We start from the raw sequence: 14,072 nt of genomic DNA, 5'->3' as shown, positions 1-14,072 counted from the left end.
TTTGTTCCAAGTGGCACGTCTGCTTCACACGCCCCTTGTTTTGTTGTTTTCTTTCCCATTTTTGATGTCTTATCCACCTGAAATCTAGCACAAACTCATTTCAAAGCAATGTACTATGATATTCATCAATTAAGGCATGAATTGAAATGATCAAATGAGATTATGCCTCTTTTATGATCCTTTTTATGCAAGAAAAAGGGTAGATGATGTAAGTCATCACAACACCAAACTTAAGCTTTGCTTGTCCCAGGCAAATCAATGTGAGTGGTCTTTTTGGTGAATTTAGACTTGATCTTGAATGTATGCACTACAACTAGGAATTGGACTAAGTGCTCAACGCATGCATGAGTGCTTTGAATATCACAAAGAGCTCCTAGATCCTTAAGGGCTTTTCTAAGTATGTGTCTTAGGGGTCCTTTTCATTGATTGTCACCTTGAAGTAGTAATGGTTAACTCTTTCTTTCTCTTTTGTGCTTCTTTTCTGTTTAATGACCACGACTCTAAGTATTTTGTCTCAAGACAACCCTTTAGTTAGGCTTTCATTCAACACTCCCAAGTCAGTTGACTTTAGGGTGCTAGGTGTTGAAACACCCCAGAGAATTTACTTGCCCAGGCCTCTTCTTGACACATCTTGACCACAAGCATCTACTAGGGGTTCTAACTCTTTTTGACTTTTTCAATGTTTCTATTCCCTCTTTAGTAGTTGATGCTCAGAGCCTTGGTCTTTGTTGCTTACTACTTCTTGGTTCCATAGATATTCAAGGAACACCCCTTAACTTCTACTTGTCATGCCTTCTAGGACTAGTTACTTTTCATGACTCATTTTTTTTCTTTTCACTTCATTCAAGGTTCTTCACTTAGTCTTTTATTCCTTAGTTCTTTTGAATAAGCATTCTTAGTCTTAGTCTCATTTACTCTTGATCGCACTCACAACAACTCTTATGGAAACAAACTCTACTTTATTGATGAAAATGAAGACTACATTTATCATTACATTTTCTTTCTTGCATATCAAAGGACTCACAAAAGACTTCAAGCAGAATAAAACATAAACTATCCTAACATTATCAATTATTCTCAAATATAAAGTAAACAGATAAAAACTTAAGTAGAATTCAGAATTTTAGGAAATGTCAACCATGGAACTCAACAACCTTATGCAGCTTCTTCAGTTCATTGGCCCCTTGCCTTTGTCCTTCTTCTTGGGGGGAGGAGTCATCTCTACCCTTTTTTGAGGATCCTTCTTGTGCTTTCTTGTCCTTGGGCTTCCAGAAACCCAACATCACCATATATAATCTCTTTCGTCCTCCTTATGCTTAGGTAGGATTTCCTCTTGCCTAGCACTCAATTCTTCTAGCCTTTGCATGAAAGTTGGGTATCCGGGGTTGATGGCAGCCACAGCATTACACAAGTGATTCAGCTTCGCTTGTGTGTTAATATCATATTGTCTCCTTGAAATGGTCCGGGCATCATAAAGATGCCTGAACTTAGCAAGGTTCCTCTGCTGCCATTTGTTTTGCTCCACCACCTTGGAGGTTGTGTATTTTCTCATTCACTTGGTTCCATTGCTCCCTTTGGCTACTTTGAAATTGGTTGGCATCTTCCCTCAATTGATGCAAATCTCCCTTCATTTGGTGCACATCTCCTTGCATTTACTCCCAGTTCATTCCTTCAGGAAATTATTGGTATTGTTGGTATGGTGGTGGTTGAAGCGCCAGAAATTTTGGTTGCTCCTATGCCTCCTCTTCCTATTGTTGTTGTGGTGGTAGCACATGAGCGTGAGCTCTATGCTCTCTAGCCCTTTGAAGTGGATTGACGGCCAACACCTTGGCCATCTTCTTGGAAGTTATAGGCTTATCTTGCTTCAGCAACACCTCATTGACCACCTTCTCAACTCCAGCGTCATCACATAGCTCTTGTATGATGCTGGGGAATGCCTATCTTGTGCTCTCGTTAGTACTTTTCAGTATCTTGTTGATGTTGTTGACAATCAACTCCCCAACATTCACGTCCTCTCCCTTCATTATACTGTATATGAGTATAGCCCTCTCCTTGGTCACCTCAGATGTGTTTGACGTAGGGATCAAAGACCTTCTCACAAAGTCTAACCACCCCCTAGCTTGGGGGCTCAAGTCCCTTCTCCTCAGCTGGTTGGGTTTTCCATCTTTGTCATTGATCCACTCCACATTTAGTACACAAATTTCATTCAGGATTTCATCAAATCCTGGGTTTGGTTGCTTCATCCTCTCCTCTTAACTTCGAGTGGAGTTGACCCTTTTCATCATCAGCACTTGGTGCACGAAAATTACACTCATACTGTGTAATTCCACGCAACTAACCAGCAAGTGCACTGGATCGTCCAAGTAATACCTTACGTGAGTAAGGGTCGAATCCCACAGAGATTGTTGGCTTGAAGCAAGCTATGGTTATCTTATTATTCTTAGTTAGGATACCAATAGGGTTTTTTAGTTTCAATTGTAAAAATTGAAAGGGCATAGAATAAGTAATTGTTACACAATAATGGAGAATATATTGGAGTTTTGGAGATGCTTTGTCTTCTAAATCCTTGCAACATAATGCTTTCTTACTTTCAAACATGCAAGGCTCCTTCCATGGCAAGTTGTATGTAGGGCGTCACCGTTGTCAATGGCTACTTCTCATTCTCTCAGTGAAAATGGTCCAAATGCTCTATCACATCACGGCTAATCATCTGTCAGTTCTCGATCATGTCAGAATAGGATCCATTGATCCTTTTGTGTCTGTCACTACGCCCAACACTCACGCGTTTGAAGCTTGTCACAGTCATCCAATCCCTGAATCCTACTCGGAATACCACAGACAGGGTTTAGACTTTTCGAATTCTCAAGAATGCTGCCAATAGATTCTAGCTTATACCACGAAGACTCTGATTAAAGAATCCAAGAGATATTCATACAATCGAAGGTAGAACGGAGGTGGTTGTCAGGCACGCATTCATTGGTTGAGAATGGTGGTGGGTGTCACGGATCATCATCTTCTTCATATTTAAGTGCGAATGAACATCTTAGATAGGAACAAGCGTGTTTGAATAGAAAACAGAAATAATTGCATTAATTCATCGAGACGCTGCAGAGCTCCTCACCCCCAACAACGGAGTTTAGAGACTCATGCCGTCAAAAAGTACAAAGTTCAGATCTAATATGTCATGAGATACAAAATAAGTCTCTAAAAGTTGTTTAAATACTTAAACTAGTAACTAGGTTTACAGAAAATGAGTAAACTAAGATGGATAGTGCAGAAATCCACTTCTGGGGCTGGTAGACGAAATTGTGATCATCAACAATGGCTCCAATGACTTGGTAGCTCTCACACATGAATTACACTTAGTCACAACTCCGCACAACTAACCAGCAAGTGCACTGGGTCGTCCAAGTAATACCTTACGTGAGTAAGGGTCGATCCCAAGAAGATTGTTGGTATGAAGCAAGCTATGGTCATCTTGTAAATCCCATTCAAGTGGATCTAACTAATTTAAGAGATTATTGGTTTAAATAAAAATAATAAAATAAACAGAAAATAAAGATAGAGTTACTCATGTAATTCAATGGTGGGAATTTCAGACAAGTGTATGGAGATGCTTGTCCCTGTTGAATCTCTGCTTTCCTACTACTTTCATCCAATCCTTCTTACTCCTTTCCATGGCAAGCTGTATGTAGGGCATCACCGTTGTCAATGGCTATATCCCATCCTCTCAGTGAAAATGGTCCAAATGCTCTGTCATAGCACGGCTAATCATCTGTCGGTTCTCAATCAGGTTGGAATAGAATCCAGTGATTCTTTTGTGTCTGTCACTAGTGCCCAGCCTTCAGGAGTTTGAAGCTCATCACAGTCATTCAATCCCAGAATCCTACTCAGAATACCACAGACAAGGTTAGACTTTCTGGATTCCCATGAATGCCGCCATCAATTCTAGCTTATACCACAAAGATTCTGATCAAGGAATCCAAGAGATATGCGCCCGGTCTAAGGTGGAACGGAAGTGGTTGTCAGTCACGCGCGTTCATAGGTGAGAATGATGATCAGTGTCACAGATCATCACATTCATCAAGTTGAAGTGCAACGAATATCTTAGAAGAGTAATGAATCGAATTGGATAGAAAATAGTAGTAATTGCATTAAAACTTGAGGTACAGCAGAGCTCCACACCCTTAATCTGTGGTGTGTAGAAACGCCACCGTTGAAAATACATAAGTGAAAGGTCCAGGCATGGCCGAATGGCCAGCCCCTAGATCTAAGAACTAAACATCTAAAGATTGAATAATACAATCAAAGGTTTTTAATAAACTAGTAAAAAGTTCTATTTATACTAAACTAGCTTCTAGGGTTTACAGAGGTAAGTAATTGATGCATAAATTCACTTCCGGGGCCCACTTGGTGTGTGCTTGGGCTGAGCTTGATCTATCCACGAGCTGAGGCTTCTCTTGGAGTTGAACGTCAAGTTGTAACGTGTTTTGGGCGTTCAACTCTGGTTCGTGACGTGTTTCTGGCGTTTGACTCTAGAATGCAGCATGGAACTGGCGTTGAGCGCCAGTTTACATCATCAAATCTCGAATAAAGTATAAACTATTATATATTGCTGGAAAGCTCTAGATGTCTACTTTCCAACTCTGTTGAGAGCGCGCCATTTGGAGTTCTGTAGCTCCAGAAAATACGTTTCGAGTGCAGGGAGGTCAGATTCCAACAGCATCAGCAGTCCTTTGTCAGCCTCCTATCAAAGTTTTGCTCAGGTCCCCAAATTTCAGCCAGAAAATACCTGAAATCACAAAAAAATACACAAACTCATAGTAAAATCCAGAAATGTGAATTTAGTATAAAAACTAATGAAAACATCCCTAAAAGTAACTAGATCATACTAAAAACTACCTAAAAACAATGCCAAAAAGCATATAAATTATCCGCTCATCACAACACCAAACTTAAATTGTTGCTTGTCCCCAAGCAACTGAAAATCAAATAGGATAAAAAGAAGAGAATATACTATAATTTCCAAAGTATCAATGAATATTAATTCTAATTAGATGAGCGGGACTTGTAGCTTTTTGTTTCTGAACAGTTTTGGCATCTCACTTCATCCTTTGAAGTTTAGAATGATTGGCATCTATAGGAACTCAGAGTTCAGATAGTGTTTATTGATTCTCCTAGTTAAGTATGTTGATTCTTGAACACAGCTACTTTTATGAGTCTTGGCCGTGGCCCTAAGCACTTTGTTTTCCAGTATTACCATCGGATACATAAATGCCACAGACACATGACTGGGTGAACCTTTTCAGATTGTGACTCAGCTTTGCTAGAGTCCCCAGTTAGAGGTGTCCAGAGCTCTTAAGCACACTCTTTTTGCTTTGGATCATGACTTTAACCACTCAGTCTCAAGCTTTTCACTTGGACCTTCATGACACAAGCACATGGTTAGGGACAGCTTGATTTAGCCGCTTAGGCCTGGATTTTATTTCCTTAGTCCCTCCTATCCATTGATGCTCAAAGCCTTGGATCCTTTTTACCCTTGCCTTTTGGTTTTAAGGGCTATTGGCTTTTTCTTCTTGCTTTTCTTTTTCTTTCTAAAATTTTTTTTCTTTCTTTTCTTCTTTTTTTTCGCAAGCCTTTTGGTTTTTCACTGCTTTTTCTTGCTTCAAGAATCAATTTTATGATTTTTCAGATCATCAATAACATTTTGCTTATTCATTGTTCATTCAAGTGCCAACAATTTTAACATTCATAAACAACAAGATCAAAAATATGCACTATTCAAGCATTCATTCAGAAAACAAAAATTATTGTCACCACATCAATATAATTAAATTAAATTCAAGGATAAATTTGAAACTCATGTACTTCTTGTTCTTTTGAATTAAAAACATTTTTCATTTAAGAGAGGTGAAGGATTCATGGAATTATTCATAGCTTTAAGACATAGTTACTAAATACTAATGATCATGAAGTAGAGACACAAAACATAAATAAACATGAAGCATAAAAATCGAAAAACAGAGAAATAAGAACGAGGAATGAGTCGACCTTAGTGAGGGTGGCGCCTTCTTGAAGAACCAATGGTGCTCTTTGAGCTCCTCTATGTCTCTTCCTTGCTTCTGTTGCATGATCCCTAGTAATTTTGGAGCTCCTATCCTTAGTTGCTCCCAATAATTGTGTGGAGGACAATTTATCCCCTGAGGTATGTCAGGGATCTCTTGATTTGTAGTCAAATGTTCTACCACTGAGCTATAAACCCTTTAGATGAGTCTTTCCATCTCCCATGACTCAGAGGTGGAAGCTTTTGTCTTCCATTTTCTCTTTTTTTTTTTTGAGGTTTCTCTGGCCTTAGGTGCCATCAATGGTTATGGAAAAATAAAAAGCTATGCTTTTACCACACCAAACTTAGAAAATTGCTCGCCCTCGAGCAAGAGAAGAAAGAAAAGATGAAGAATAAGAAGAAGATATGGAGGAGATGGAGGGATGTGTGTATTCGGCTATATGGGTGGGATTGGATAGGAAAGAGAATTTGAATTTTGAAGGTAGGTGGGGTGTATGGGGAAGAGTGGATAGATGTGAGTGGTGAATGAAAAACAGAAGGGATGACCATGAATGGAGAGAGAGAGGGTGAGGTAGGTGGGGATCCTGTGGGATCCACAGATCCTGAGATGATCATGTGGGGTCCACAGATCCTGAGGTGTCAAGGATTTACATCCCTGCACCAATTAGGCATGTAGAATGTCTTTGCATACAATTCTGGCATTTAAACGCCGAAGTGATGCTCAATCTGGGCGTTCAATGCCCAATTGTAGCATGTTTCTGGCGTTGAACGCTAGTTCCATGCTTGTTTCTGGCGTTCAGCACCAGCTTTCCTCAGGGTGTATTCCTGGCGTTTGAACGCCAGGATCTTGCTGGTTTCTGGCGTTCAACGCCAGATCCATGCTCTATTCTAGCGTTGAACGCCAGCCAGATGCTCCTTACTGGCGTTTAAACGCCAGTAAGTCCTTCCTCCAGGGTGTGATTTTTCTTCTGCTATTTTTGATTCTGTTTTTAATTTTAATATTTTTTTGTGACTCCACATGATCATGAACCTACTAAAACACAAAATAACAGTTAAATAAAAATAAAATTAGATAAATAAAAATTGGGTTACCTCCCAACAAGCGCTTCTTTAATGTCAATAGCTTGACAGTGGGCTCTCATGTAGCCACACAGGTGATCAGGTCAATGTTGTATAATCCCAACAACAAACTTAGAGTTTGGTTGTGGGGATTCAACACCAAACTTAGAGTTTGGTTGTGGCCTCCCAACACCAAACTTAGAGTTTGACTGTGGGGGCTCTGTTTGACTCTGTACTGAGAGAAGCTCTACATGCTTACTCTCCCTTGTTACAGAAGGATAGCCGTGTGCTTTAAACACAAGGTAGTCCCCATTCAATTGAAGGACTAATTCTCCTTTGTTAACATCAATCACAGCTCCTGCTGTGGCTAGGAATGGTCTTCCAAGGATGATGCATTCATCCTCTTCGTTCCTAATGTCTAAGATTATGAAATTAGCAAGGATGTAAAGGCCTTTAACCTTTACTAACACGTTCTCTACTAATCCATAAGCTTGGCTTACTGACTAGTCTGCTAATTGTAATGAGAATAAGGCAGGCTGTACCTCAATGATCCCCAGTTTCACCATTACAGAGAGTGGCATAAGATTTATGCCTGACCCCAGGTCACACAGAGCCTTATTAAAGGTCATGGTGCCTATAGTTCTGAACCTATGTATCTAGTTCACTAACGAGCAAGGGAGGTTCACCTTCCCAAGTCTCATTACCAAACAACTTGGCGTTCAGCTTCATGATGGCTCCTAGATATTGAGCAACTTGCTTTCCAGTCACATCTTCATCCTCTTCTGAGGAAGAATAGTCTTCAAAGCTCATTAATGGAAGAAGGAGATTTAGTGGAATCTCTATGGTCTCTATATGAGCCCCAGATTCCCTTAGGTCCTCAATAGGGAACTCCTTCTTGTTTGAGAGATGCCCCAGGAGGTCTTCCTCACTAGAATTTTCGTCCTTCTCCTCCCTTGTGCATTCGGCCATATTGATTACATCAATGGCCTTGCACTCTCCTTTTGGATTCTCTTCTGTATTGCTTGGGAGAATACAGGGAGGAGTTTCAATGACTTTCTTACTCAGCTGGCCCACTTGTGCCTCCAAATTTTTGATGGAGGACCTTGTTTCACTCATGAAACTTAAAATGGCCTTAGACAGATCAGAGACTAAATTTGCTAAATTAGAGGGGCTCTGCTCAGAACTCTCTATCTGTTGCTGAGAAGATGATGGAAAAGGCTTGTTATTGCTTAGCCTGTTTCTTCCACCATTATAAAAGCCTTGTTGAGGCTTTTGTTGATCCTTCCATGAGAAATTTGGATGATTTCTCCATGATGAATTATAGGTGTTTCCATAAGGTTTACCCATGTAATTTACCTCTGCTATTGCAGGGTTCTCAGGATCATAAGCTTCTTCAGAAGCTGCCTCTTTAATACTGTTGGATGCATTTTGCCATCCATTCAGACTTTGAGAAATCATGTTGACTTGCTGAGTCAACACTTTGTTCTGAGCCAATATGGCATTCAGAGCATCAATTTCAAGAACTCCCTTCCTCTGAGGCATCCCATTATTCATGGAATTCCTCTTAGAAGTGTACATGAATTGGTTGTTTGCAACCATGTCAATAAGTTCTTGAGCTTCTGCAGGCGTTTTCTTTAAGTGGATGGATCCACCTGCAGAATGGTCCAATGACATTTTGGAAACCTCAGATAGACCATAATAGAATATATCTAATATGGTCCATTCTGAAAACATGTCAGAAGGACACTTTTTGGTCATCTACTTGTATCTTTCCCAAGCTTCATAGAGGGATTCACCATCTTTTTGCTTGAAGGTCTGAACATCCACTCTAAGCTTGCTCAACTTTTGAGGAGGAAAGAGTTTATCCAAGAAGGCCGTGACCAGCTTATCCCAGGAGTCCAGGCTATCTTTAGGTTGTGAGTCCAACCATGTTCTAGCTCTGTCTCTTACAGCAAAAGGGAAAAGCATGAGCCTGTAGACTTCAGGATCTATTCCATTTGTCTTAACAGTCTCATAAATCTGCAAGAACTCAGTTAAAAACTGATAAGGATCTTCAGATGGAAGTCCATGAAACTTGTAGTTCTATTGCATCAAAGCAACTAATTGAGGTTTCAGCTCAAAATTGTTTGCTCCAATGGCAAGAATTGAGATGCTTCTTCCATCAAACTTGGACGTTGGTTTAGTGAAATCACTGAGTATCCTCCTTGCATTATTGTTCTTGGGTTCGGCTGCTATCTCTTTCTCTTGTTCGAAAATTTCAGAAAGGTTGCCTCTGGATTGTTGTAATTTACCTTCTCTTAGTTTCCTTTTTAGAGTCCTTTCAGGTTCTGGATCAGCTTCAACAAAGATGCCTTTTTCCTTATTCCTGCTCATATGAAAGAGAAGAGAAAAAGAAAAAGGAAGAGGAATCCTCTATATCTGGACAAAGAGGATCCTTATTATTAGTAGAAGAAGAAAGGAATAAGAGTGGAGAATTCAATCACAAGGGTGAGAATAGAGGCAGTGATTGGAGATGAAGAGAGGTGAAGAAAAGTGTTTGTAAATAAATAAATAAATAGAAGAAGAAAAGAGAGGGAGAATTTGAAAATAATTTTGAAAAAATAGTTAATGATTTTCGAAAATTAAAGATAAGATATAATTAAAATTAAAATTTAAAACAATTAAAAAGAATTATTGAAAAAGGGATGAGATATTTTTGAAAATTAAAGAGGAAAAAGTAGTTAGGTGGTTTTGAAAAAGATAAGAAACAAACAAAAAGTCAAATAGTTAGTTGAAAAAGATATTAAAATCAAATTTGAAAAGATAAGAAGATAAGAAGTTAGATAAGATATTTTGAAATCAAATTTTTGAAAAAGATAAAATTTTGAAAAAGATATGATAAAAAGATAAGATAAGAAGATATGATAAAAAGATAGGATTGAAAAATATTTAATTTTTAAAATTAAAATTAATTACTTAACTAACAAGAAACTAAAAGATATGGTTCTAGAATTTAAAGATTGAACCTTTCTTAACAAGAAAGTAACAAACTTCAAATTTTTGAATCAATCATATTAATTGTTAACATAATTTCAAAAATTAAGATAAAATTAAGAAAAAGATTTAATTTTTAAAAAAGTTTTAAGAAGATAAGATTTTTTTAAAATTGAAAATTTGACTTGACTTGTAAGAAACAACTAATTTAAAAAATTTTTGACCAAGTCAACTCAAATTTTAAAAAATTTGGAGAGAAATAAGGAAAAGATATTTTTTTATTTTTAAATTTTTAATGATGAGAGAGAAAAACACAATTATGACCCAAAACATGAAAATTTTGGATCAAAACCAATTATGCATGCAAGAACACTATGAATGTTAAGATGAACACCAAGAACACTTTGAAGATCATGATGAACATCAAGAACATATTTTTGAAAACTTTTTGATGCAAAGAAAACATGCAAGACACCAAACTTAGAATTCTTTAATGCATGGACACTATGAATGCAAAACTGCATATGAAAAACAACATACAACACAAAACAAGAAAACATCAAGATCAAACAAGAAGACTTGTCAAGAACAACTTGAAGATCCTGAAGAACTCCATGAATGCATGAATTTTCGAAAAATGCAAGAAAATTTTTAAAAGCATGCAATTGACACCAAACTTAAAAATTGACTCAAAATATTTTTGGTTTTTATGATTTTATGATTTCTTTGTATTTTTATTATTTTTTTTCGAAAATTATATTTTTGAAAAACGAAAATAATGAAAAAATTTTTGAAAACACTACAAGAAAAATACCCATTCAGCCACACTTTTTTTAAGCTACATTTGAAAAGCGTAACCTATTCATAAAATAGGCTACGCTTTTCTCTGTGTTGCCTTTTTATAAGAGAAAAGGATACACAAATGCGGCATCATTTAAAAAGCGTAGCCTTAGGTATTATAGAAATCACTTATAAAGCGTAGCCGTAGGTTGATATCTATAGGTTCACTTTTCGTATCAAAGGAGAGGCTTTTAAAGGCTAGTCTATTTGTTAAATTTTGGGTGCGTTTTAAAAGTGATGCCTAATGTATTTAGAGGCAAAAACTTGACAATTGATAACCCTCTTTTTCCCGAAAGAAAACTTACACTTAGTGAATTTTTCTTTTAATTCCCTCCAAAGGTCATCACTCACCTCGTGAAGAAACCCTCTCACCACTCACCATCGCCACTGACCACTCACCATCGCGCCGAAACCCTCTCACCATCGCGAAGAAACCCACTTATCACCACCCACCACTGACCATCACTCCTGTTCGCCCTCATCTATGCGCTTCTCACCTTCGCCAACCTTGTTGCACACAACCCTCACCTTCGCCATTCTCACCGTCGTTGATGACCGTCGCTGTTGTTGCGCTGACCATCGCTCTTCATCTCGGTTCTACCCTAATCGTCTTCTCTGTGCCCTAATCACTGATGACGGTCACTGTTCTGACCATCGCTGTTGCTGCGCCACCGTCACCATCATCATCTCCGTGCTTCTCATCATCGTCTTCACTGTGCTCACATTGTTGAATATGTATGTATTGATTTCTATTTGGTTTTAAAATTTTAAAGGTTTAGGGTTCCCATTTTAGGGGTTTTAATTTGGGAGTTTTAATCTGTGAAACTCTAGGATTGTGATTTAACTGGAGGTCAATTTTTTCTTCTTCAAGCTCTTAATGATTTACAATAGTAGTTATTATTTGTTTATTTATTTATTGTTTGATGATCATTGTACCTTGCAGATTGAAGCAGCAATAACCAAGGATGAGCTTCAGCACCTCGCTTTGCTGTTCAAATCTAAATTTGATTCAATTGGTCAAATCACTGCTGGAGTTTTATGGCTGCTTAAGTTGGAAGGTTCTGTTGGTCAGGCTGTAATGGATCAACTTGGTAACCTAGCTAGGTATGCTTTCCAATTTCTAATGTTTCTGAATTAATTTTTATCGGACATATCTTGTTCTTTTAATTTCTATTTATTGTTGTTATGTTATAGTCTTCATTAAACTCAATATATAGGTAATGGATAGTGATTTGAAGCAAGGTTTCATGAATCCAAGGGATTGGTTCATTGATGACAACTAGTGATCATGTCATGTATGATACTTAGAATTTTAGAGACAGAGAAAGAACAAAAAATACAAGAATTTCCTTGCCTCACTTTTAGGAGTACAAGAAAAATACAAGAATTTCCTGGCCTCACTATTTTTGTTAATGCTATACTAGCTGTGTGGGGTTCAGCAACGAAATCTTGAGGCAAGTTCTAGCTGTGTGATCCCCCAAGAAGTCAGTGCTCACTGCCTCACCCCCAAAAAAGATGTTTAACATAATCATTATATTTTTGTTTTTGAATTGAAGCTTAGTCTAATTATTGCTGAATAATGAAAAATAATGCTAAACAGTTACCGAGAACCTTGTGTTTATTTATTTATTTTTTGCTTGACCAACTTGAGCATTGATTGATTAATTTAAATTATTTAATTATGTCTTTTCTTGTGTTTTAAATTAAATCTGAATGATTATTGTTTTGTTCAGGCTATCTTCAACGGGTAGTGTGAAGTCATTGCTTTGTGAAATAGCCTACATGAACATCTCTGGAACATTAGTTTAATTTGCAACCTCTCTTTCTCCGGAGAAATTGAGCACATTGAGATCTTCAGGTACATACTTTTCTCATTTTTTGTGCAGAAAATTCTTAAATTTTAGCTTCTTTCTTTCTTAGAATTTGAAGAAAAGAGGTTTCTTGAATCCAGTTTTCATTAGCTCGAATTTTTAAGACCTCTGGTTAGGATGTTTGTGGGGGGAAGGGAGAGAAAAAGTACAAAAGGTAGACAAGAAATCACGTGGTGTATTGAGAGCAAAGCAAAGCTGAATAAGGTAGGGTGTAACTTTAACCATCATTCTATTTTATTTTACTTATTAATTTATTCTGGCCTTACTCAATGCCAGCTAAGAAGTTAAGTGGAAGTTTGGTACACTTAAGATGTTCTGTTTTAGGATTTGAACTAGTATTCTATGCTGAAACTAGGAGTTGATATCGACACAGCAGAGTTGTGGTGATTTCTTTGGCTTCTCTGATTTCTTTCGTGCTTCATTTTGTTGCCTTCCATTTTATTCTTGATTTGGCCAGGGACAATGGATTTCCTTGGGTTTGCTGTAGGTTTATTTTAGAGTAAAATTCTTTTATATAATATATATCAAGTTGCTTATACTCCATTAACAATGGATAATGGCTTATATCAAGTTGCTTATATTCCATTATTAACAATGGATAATGGCTTATCCTCTGCTAGCTATTAGGCTAAACTGAATGGCTTAAAATTATTAAAGGATCATATTTAGTTCTCTAATAGTTTTACTTCAATACACTGCTCTAGGATGTATAATACTGATGATTATATGATGATTTCAGAGATTTGTTGTTGTTAATTGAATTTATCATACAATGCTGTTTAGCTATTTGATTAGATGCTTAAGGATTATCGGACTTCTTTTCATTCTAGTATGCTTCGTGAATCCCAAGCTTGTGAAAATTTCACATGTGGTACATATGATGAGTACTGCTGACATAAAACAAATATACTTGGTTTATGAATGATAGAAATAATATATAGACATTGTGTTGAGTGATGTTTGAAGTTGTTCTTCTCTTGCATTTATGAACTGTTTAAAGCAATCCATTCATGCTTATCATTGTGAATGTTTTAAACTTATAATCAGGTACCATGGCTCCATTATCGTCAATTCCTTGTTTTTCTTCTCTAGTTAAAGTGCTTCAAACGTAGCTCTTGAACTAGATGTATACTTTTAGTGTTAGTCTTTTGAGTGCTTCTTTCATTTTTTAAAAATAAAATATCCTATACATCGGGAGTGGTATAGACTCATGCATTTATTAAAGCAGAAAAGATAATACTACCCGAAGATAAAAGCAAAAGGAA

The 14,072-nt window shown here is 37.3% G+C and overlaps 1 long non-coding RNA gene and 1 other non-coding gene across 2 annotated transcripts; both read left to right on the top strand.

Annotated features, from left to right (window-relative positions):
• The first annotated feature begins 8,855 nt into the window (after positions 1-8,855).
• On the top strand, positions 8,856-8,959 carry LOC112700225 (small nucleolar RNA R71). The gene has a single exon (XR_003153138.1). It is a non-coding gene; the product is annotated as a small nucleolar RNA R71 (small nucleolar RNA).
• Positions 8,960-11,237: 2,278 nt separating this feature from the next.
• Positions 11,238-13,665, top strand: LOC140173352 (uncharacterized). Its single transcript, XR_011861973.1, has 3 exons — positions 11,238-11,671; positions 11,880-12,040; positions 12,670-13,665. It is a non-coding gene; the product is annotated as an uncharacterized lncRNA (long non-coding RNA).
• Positions 13,666-14,072: the final 407 nt, after the last annotated feature.

The sequence above is a fragment of the Arachis hypogaea genome, chromosome 6, assembly GCF_003086295.3.
Source record: "Arachis hypogaea cultivar Tifrunner chromosome 6, arahy.Tifrunner.gnm2.J5K5, whole genome shotgun sequence".
In the NCBI taxonomy this organism is placed as follows: domain Eukaryota; kingdom Viridiplantae; phylum Streptophyta; class Magnoliopsida; order Fabales; family Fabaceae; genus Arachis; species Arachis hypogaea.
The sequence above is the reverse complement of the archived record's forward strand: the minus strand, read 5'-3'. Positions and strand labels throughout refer to the sequence as shown.